Genomic DNA, 8,513 nt, shown 5'->3' with positions numbered 1-8,513 from the left:
GAAAACTCAAGATTGCTAGAACTAGGAGTATATTTATCATAGTTATCTAGTTCAGATGCAGGCAATCTTCCCACTAGAACATCTAAATTTATCTTGTTATTTGGATCATATCTCATATCTTGAATAGAAGACACTCTGATTGCATAGATAGGAAGAAGGGTTCTAAGTACCTTGGTTACCACTGTCACATCTTCGTTTTTTTCTCCAAAGGCTTTGAAACACTAACACTAGCTTTGATTCTCTCAACATATTTTACAATGTTTTTATCTTCTCTCATTTTTATTTGATCAAACTGACCTCTCAAGCTTTCTGCTTTGGCTCTTTTCACATTATCATTACCTCCATAGGTAACCTTTAATTTGGTCTACATTTCATGAATAGTAGCACATCCTTTGACTTCATCAAATTCAACATAGTTAAGAGTTGATGCAATGTCAATCATCATAATGTTATAATTTTTCTTTTCAAGAATCTATTCCACAGTCAATGTTCTAGTAGGAGCCTTGTAAGAACTTTCCAAATATTTCAAACCTGAATCACTGATGGTTTCCAAGTGCAACTTCATAAGTTCTTGTCATGCCTTACAATTATCTTTATTCAACTTGGGAATTTTTCTTCTATAAGACATCCTAATCTTTAGCTTAGGTCTTTGAAATCTTCTCTATAAGAACCAAGAAGATTTGATACCAATTGTTGGAAATATAAGAAGAGTAACTAAGAGGGGATGGGTGAAGCAATTAACACTAAAATAAATCTTAGATCCCTTAAATGTCAATACATAATATAAACTTCACTGAAAATACTGATGCTTGGTAAATATTCAGGCACTCGATTTACACTAGTAAATGTTGTAACTCGACAAACACTACAGTAGATATAGTAACTTAGCTAATTAAAATCTTATGATATTATTTGTGGTTAACCTTATTTAACTTAGTTGCATACACACAAAAGAAATAGCATGAACACAAGTGACACCAAGATTTAACGTGGAAACTCAATTTGAGAAAAATAATCAATTACAATTAGTTACTAATTTTCACTCTTCTGAAGTAAGCCTTGTTAGGAGTCAACCCTGTTAAAGGTTAAAAAATGCATTATTAAGTGTGACCCTATTAGAGGATTTAATCACCCTATTAGGAGTGGTCTTGTTAGAGGTCACCTTGTTAGAGGATTTACAAATAATTGTTAAGCGAACTCTATTAAGAGATTTAGATCATTACTAAATTTCTAATTACAAATCTCAGTTCTTCTTGTATACTTGATCATTTATGATCGAACGAATCTTTGCAGCTCCACAAGGATATTCTGTTTATCCTTCTAACTCACTTCCTCTAAGCATCTTCAAATCTTTTATTACTTGCACATGTTCAATCCTCAACTTGACCTTATATTTATATCATACACATTGTCAAGTTAGCTTGAATACAATTTAGAATAGTTAATATTCATCTCCTCAGTTGGATAGAACCAACAAATAAATCTATTGAGCTCAATATGCCAAAAAAAGAAAATCCCTCATTAGCCGACCCTAATTGGTAGACACTAACTCATAAATAATTTTTTTGTGTTAACCAAGTGAACTAGGTTAACATTGCATTTCCACAAGTGAACTAGGCTAACACTAGTTCTATCCAACCTTTCCATCATTAATCAAGTGAGATCAGTTAACACAACTTTTGCAAACTTCTCTTTGTCACCCAAGTGAACTCAGTAGACTGTCTTCTAAACAAGAGAGACTCTTTAATGCTTGGCAAACACAGGAAATTGTCTTTATCGCCCGAGTGAGCTCAACATACATTGACTGGTAATGATATGAATTTTTTTGTAACATCAAAGACAATACACAATTAACCAATTATTTTCAATAGAAGAACACCTAATGTATGTTATTTCAGAATATTTAGTAGCAAATATTTTATTAAGAAATATAAAGTTTGACACCAAAAGTGAAGAAGGAATATTTGTGGGTTACTTAAGCAAATGAAAAGCATACAAGTTTCTCAACTTGAAAAAAAATAAAATTATTGAAATTTAAAATGTGAAGATAGATGAATTCTTTGGAAAAATGAATGAAATAGAAGTAATAAACTAGAGGAATAAAATTAGATGATTTAATTGAACTTGAGACTATAGGCAAATAGTGAGTAACTGCTAGAACTGATAACACTCAATTGACAATATCACAACAAGGGCAAACTAAAGAGAAAAACTAAAAAATAGAATCTATGACACCAAAGTACATAAGAATTAACCATGACTTGTTAGACATAATTGGATACAAAAATGAAGAAATATTAACTAGAAGTCAGTTGAGAGCAAGGAACACTAGATGCTTAATATTAGAAATGTAGCCTAAAATGGTAAAAGATGCATTAAAATATGAAGATTAGAAACAAACCATAAAGGAAGAACTATAAAAAATTGAGAATAATACTTGGCCACTAATTCTTATACCTAAGGAAAAAAAATGTTATAGGTACAAAGTGGGTTTTTAGGATCAAACTAAATGATATTTGAGAATTAATTAGAAAAAAGGCAAGATTGGTTTGCAAAGGTTACACATAGGAGGAAGGATTAGATTATGGAGAAAATTTTGCACTAGTTTCTAGACTGGAAGGCACAAGAAAACTACTAGCATATGCATCCTATAAAGGATTTAAGGTTTATTCAAATTGACTTGAAATCCACATTTCACAATAAAGTGTTGGAAGAGGAAGTATACATTGAACAACCTGAAGGTTATTTTACTGAACAAAGGAAAGATTTGGTATGCAAGCTACATAAAGCATTATATGGAATGAAGCATGTTATGGTATGAAAGGATACATTCTTATTTGATCAAGATAGAATTCATAATCTGAACTAGTGATAACTGCAATATGTATCATAAGACTAAAAGTAAAAGTAGAGTTTTAATTGCTGAAATATTTGTGGATGATATAATTTGTGGAGGAGATGAAGTATTAATTAATTCATTTGTAAAGGAAATGATAAATTTTTTTGAGATGTCTATGACTAGAAAAATAAAATTATTTATTGGAATTCAAGTACAATAGATGAAGAATGGGGTCTATATCACTTAGTCAAAGTACATAAAGGAAATATTAAAAACATTTGGGATGGTAGAATCTAATCCCATTAGTACGCTAATTGTTACTAGTTGTAATCTATCCAAAGAAGATGAATCCACGGAAGTGGATGAACCATTATATAGATCAATGGTTGGGAAGGTAAAATATGTTGTTTATCGTAGACATGGCATACTTCAAGCTATAGGAATTGTTGCAAGGTTCTCATCAAAATCAAAGGAGTTACATCTAATAGTAGTCAAAAGGATATTTTGATATCTAAATGGTACTCAAGATAACAACCTATGGTACAAAAAGTGAGGAGACTTTGATCTTAAAATCTATATAGATGCATATTGGGAAGGCAATATTAATGACAATAAGAGAACTAGTGGAGGAGCATTTTTCTTAGGAGAAAGGCTAGTTTCATGGACAAGCAAGAAGAATAATTACATTTCATAATCTATTATAGAAGCTAAAATGTAGCAACTACAATCAATTGTCAGCAAGTTGCATGGATTAAATAAATACTGGAAGGAATAAAAGAAGCAATTGAAGAACTAGTTTTTATACATTGTGACAATGCTAGTGCTATCAATATATCTTAGAATCTAGTAATGCATTCAAAAACCAAACACATAGAAATAAAATATCATTTTCTGAGAGAGAAAGTGCAAAATAAAGAAGTTCGACTAGAGTATATTCCTACCAAGGAATAACATTTTTGATATATTTATGAAGCTACTACCAAGGGAAAGCTTTGAGTATTTGAGAAGAACATTAGGGTTCTTACCCCTATCAAAAATAAAATAAGAAGATGCATTGTCCATCAGTTTATGAAGAGCCTAACAAGCATATCTGTTGCATAGACTAATGTAAGTGTGGGCTACTCAAGGAAGAAAAACCTAAAAGCTGAAGTAAAAGAGTCTGGATATGAAGAAAATTTATTTAATGCCTTTGGTATTTTTTTCAAAGCGGGAGAATATCTAAAGACTCAAGTAATTTATATGAAAAAAAACAGAGAAAGCAATACAAAGGAGAGACTTCAAATTAGAAATACACATTGATGGGGATCTTCTTCAACTAAGAGAATTCTTACTCTTCCTAGGCTACTCCTAACATACTTAGGGTTACTTATCCAAACCCTAACCTATAGGATCCCTTTCGAATCTAATTTCCCCATGAAACTCTCCCAACAATTCAAGTTTTAGTACTATGCCCTCAATACACCAATTTTGCACTATTTTCCCTAGGTTGCCAAATATTCACCAACATACCCCAAAGGGTTAAAATAAATCTTGAACCATTATTGCATGGTTCTTTATGTATTCATTACCATTATTCATTATTCTTTCAAGTTTCCCACTCATATTTTACCAAATTGCCTAGTTATCCCTTGTAGTACTAAGAGTCCCTATTAGCCCTCCTAGAAACAAGGAATGTGCAATAAGTCACAAAAACCCTTAATAATTCCCCTTGGTGTTCTTAGGAATTTTTCCCCCTAAGACCTAACCTTGAAGATTTTTTAGGTCTTGGGCTCCAAGATTGGTCGTACAGTACGACTTCAGAAAACCCTCTTTTTAAGGGTTTCAAAGGCAATGTTTATGTATCCCTTACTACAGGCATAAAACTCCATATCAAACCTCCTCCTTTGACTTATTATCCCTTGAAACATTATTCTTACACTTCCAATTAAATATTGACTCATGCCAATCTTTTGTTCACCACAAAACTCCATTACAAGAATTTCCTTGCACCTTGCCAAGCTTGCTTTCTTTCCTAGGGCTTGCTTGTAAAAACAACATTTGGCCTTCCAAAATCCCAAAATCAATATTTACACTATATATAGAGGATACTTCTTGGTCTCTAAGAGCCATGACATTTTGACCAAGGACACTCAAGCCATATCCATTTTTATGCTTGCACCACAAAATTGGACAGCGGGAGCTGTGGAACTATTTAATTTTCTAAGCTTTAACAAATGAAAGATTGAAAGAAAAATAATTATCTATAGATTCAAATTATGACCACAAGGCTCTATTCCATCAAAAAAATCCACTATTCAATCCAAAAACTCTGTTAAAACTCTAAAAACAACATTCTAGTCCACAAAATTGCTCTCTATAGGTGTTGTCCATACATCAACCTATCCAACGCCTAGAAATGAGTTGGAAAAGTACTAAATAGATTCCATGCTCCATTATGGCCTTAAATTCGAACGATAACTACCCAATTTGTTCCAAAACTACACAAAAAATTTCTAAGCAACTTTGCAAAATTAAAAAGTTGTCAATGCAACTTTTTGGCAACTTTTGTAATTTTGTTCATTAAACCTCCCAGAATGAGATTAGGACATCTATGGATGACACTTAAATTCTCCTTTCCCCCTTTTAAGCCATTATTAAATATTTTTCCATGTAGGGAAACTTTTGAGCAATCTTGCCTATTAGGACCTAATTGACAAAATAGGACTCTCATTCCAAATCCTACCTACTCAATCCACCTAAAATCACCTTGGGACTTTATAGTTAGTCCTTATTAACTTAAAGATCAGTTAGACCTTCTACAAACCAAAATTTTATATTAGGTCTTACCTTACCCTAGATGCCCTTATACCATTCTCCCTCTGCAAGAAGAAGCCTAAGGTATTGCTTGAGATAAGAACTCCTTGCTAATGCCAAGCTTCTTGAAATCACTCTTAGCAATCCAAGTTGCCCTAGCCTTAGGTATTTCCATCCATTTCACCATATATCCCTTGTAGATTTTTTTCTTGTACTCTTCTTCACCTTAGAATTCATAATTTGCTCAACTTATGGTTGCTTCTTTTCAGGAACCTTCAGGTATGATACATCCATGTCCAGTTCTTCTTGATACTGTATGTCATTGATCTTAGGACTTTTATATGGTACTCTGTCTTTAACATTAAAAATTGGAGAGAGATCCATGTTTGTTGGTAGATCTATCTTATAGGTATTAGGTCCATACTTCTTAAGGATTTTGCATGGCCCAATCCTCCTCATCTACAACTATCTAGGGATTCCTTTTTGTAACCTGGCCTTGTTCATACCATCACCAAGTCTCCCACTCAGAATTTTAACTCTCTTGTCCCCTCATCTTTATTCTCATTCAATTTTTGATTGGCCTCTATTAGTTTTGTCTTCACTTGATCATGCACCTCCTTCATTGATTGAAAAAAGTGTTAGAGAAAAAGGTTAATTTAATTTCATTAATTAAATTACCTTTTCTCCCTTCCTAAATTTTTTCTTTATACACCTTTTGCATTCTATATTTAATAATTAATAATTAATTATTAAAAATCTTTTACCTTTTATGTTACCCTTTGTAACTTTTTAGGTTACCCTTTCGAGTTTCGATCTCCTTTTATAAGGATTGATCTTTTGTAATAATCTACATCTTTTCTTTATCCAAGAATACATTTTCATATTTTTCAGAGAAAACCCTTGCCTCCTCTTGTATTTTTCTTCTCTATGACAACTTTTCTACATGAAGGTATCTGAGGGCTTCATGGATTTGTTTTGCATATTACTCAAATTGTTCATTGTATTGGAGCTAGATTTATTGTAGCTTGTTCGGTATTTGGAGAATAAAGAGAAAAAGGGTTTGATAGATCAGATCTAGATTTTTTTAGGTATGTTGAGAAAATAGGGGGTCATTGATTTTTGGAGTAGCTTGAGGCTAAATAGACTTCACAGATGGATTCAGAAGGTGTCAAAACCCTTATCTCCATATAAAGTTTGCCCATTTTGGACAACATTGATCTAGGAGGCAAATTTGTTTTGCCCAGAATGTCGTATGACCTCTTGCATGCACTATAAGGAAATTAAAATTAAAATTAAAAATAGGAGACCACAGGCTATTTTTTGGCTTGTAACCCTCTTTTCTAGTGCACAAAGCTAATTCTGGTATCGTTGCCATTTCTAGTGTCGTTTCTCACACAGTTTCTAACCTGCCGAAGATTCTACACTACCATAGCAGTTTCTGACAGTTTATTCTCTGAGCACAGTAGTTTTTGATGGTCTTTGTTCAACATCGCTCTGGTCACCGCCACTCCTATCACAAATTTATCAACTTTCCCACTAATTTTTTCATGTGACAGTAGGTCTCTTATCTCCATTATGCCTCTTGGGTGAGTTCCATATACCACTTGAAAAGGGCTTAACCTCGTTGTCCTATTCTTGCTATCATTGTATGCAAATTCAAATTGGGAAATGATTTGATCCCAAATTTTCCCATACTCTTTAGTAAGGCAGCTTAATAGGTTTCCTAATACCCTATTGATCACCTATGTTTGACCATCAGTTAGAGGATGGTAGGTAGAGCTATGTGCTAGGTTTTTTCCAAGCCTCTTCCATAGGGTCTTCCAAAAGTGCCCCATAAAATTGATATCCCTATCAACCACTATGCTCCTTAGCAAGCCATGTATCCTAATCACCACCTTGAAGAATAGGTTGATAGTATTACTTGCATCATGTGTTATCTTGCATGGTGTGAAGTGGCTCATCTTATTGAACCTTTCTAATACCACAAATATACTATCCATCCCTGTCCTAGTCCTTGGTAATCCCACTATGAAGTCCATGTTGTTTCATTTCCAAGGCCTATTTGGGTGGGGAGAGGTTGGTAGAGCTTTGCATTTGATGAAGTCCCCTTTTCCTTCTGACATGTGCTACATTGCTTCACATACTTCTTGACATCCCTTTGCATTTTGGGCCAATAATAGAATCTCTCCACAAGATTCAATATCTTGTTAAGACCAAAGTGCCCACTCATGCTCCCATTGTACTTCTTGTGTATGAGATTTTCCATTATGGATCCTCTTGGGATGCATAAATATTGAACTTTAAACAGTAGTCCATTCTGCAAGTTGTATTCAGCAAAATTACTACGGAAATGATTAGCAAAGTTAGTAAATACCTTGTAAGCCTCTAAGAAATCAGTGTCCTCCTCATAGAGATCATTAAATCCCTCCAAGAAAATGCTATATAACTTGACTTCTTGTACTGCTAGCAACCTCCTATTCAAAGAATCTACCACCTTATTGTTTGTCCCCTTCTTATGTTTGATTGTGAAAGTGTAGGACTGCAAGAAATCCATCCATTTGATGTGTCTTAGACTTAGCTTCTCCTATGAGTTAATGAAACTCAAGGCTTGGTTATCTATGAAGACAAAAAAATCCTTAGGTAAGAGATAATGTCTCTACTTATTGAGGGCTTGGGCAAGTGCATAAAAGTCTAGATCATATCCTGAGTACCTATTCTTGGCTTCATTAAACCTCTCACTAAAAAATGCTACTGGTCTACCCTCTTGGCTCAAAACTAGCCCAACTGCTATGTTGCTAGCATCATAGTCAACCACAAATGGTTTCTGAAAACTAGGAAAAACTAATGTAGTATGACTCTACTACCACTAACAAAGGTATGC

The sequence above is a fragment of the Cupressus sempervirens genome, chromosome 11 (assembly GCF_028749045.1).
Source record: "Cupressus sempervirens isolate cs-2001-9-10 chromosome 11, ASM2874904v1, whole genome shotgun sequence".
Classification (NCBI taxonomy): domain Eukaryota; kingdom Viridiplantae; phylum Streptophyta; class Pinopsida; order Cupressales; family Cupressaceae; genus Cupressus; species Cupressus sempervirens.
This window is presented reverse-complemented; position numbering follows the sequence as displayed.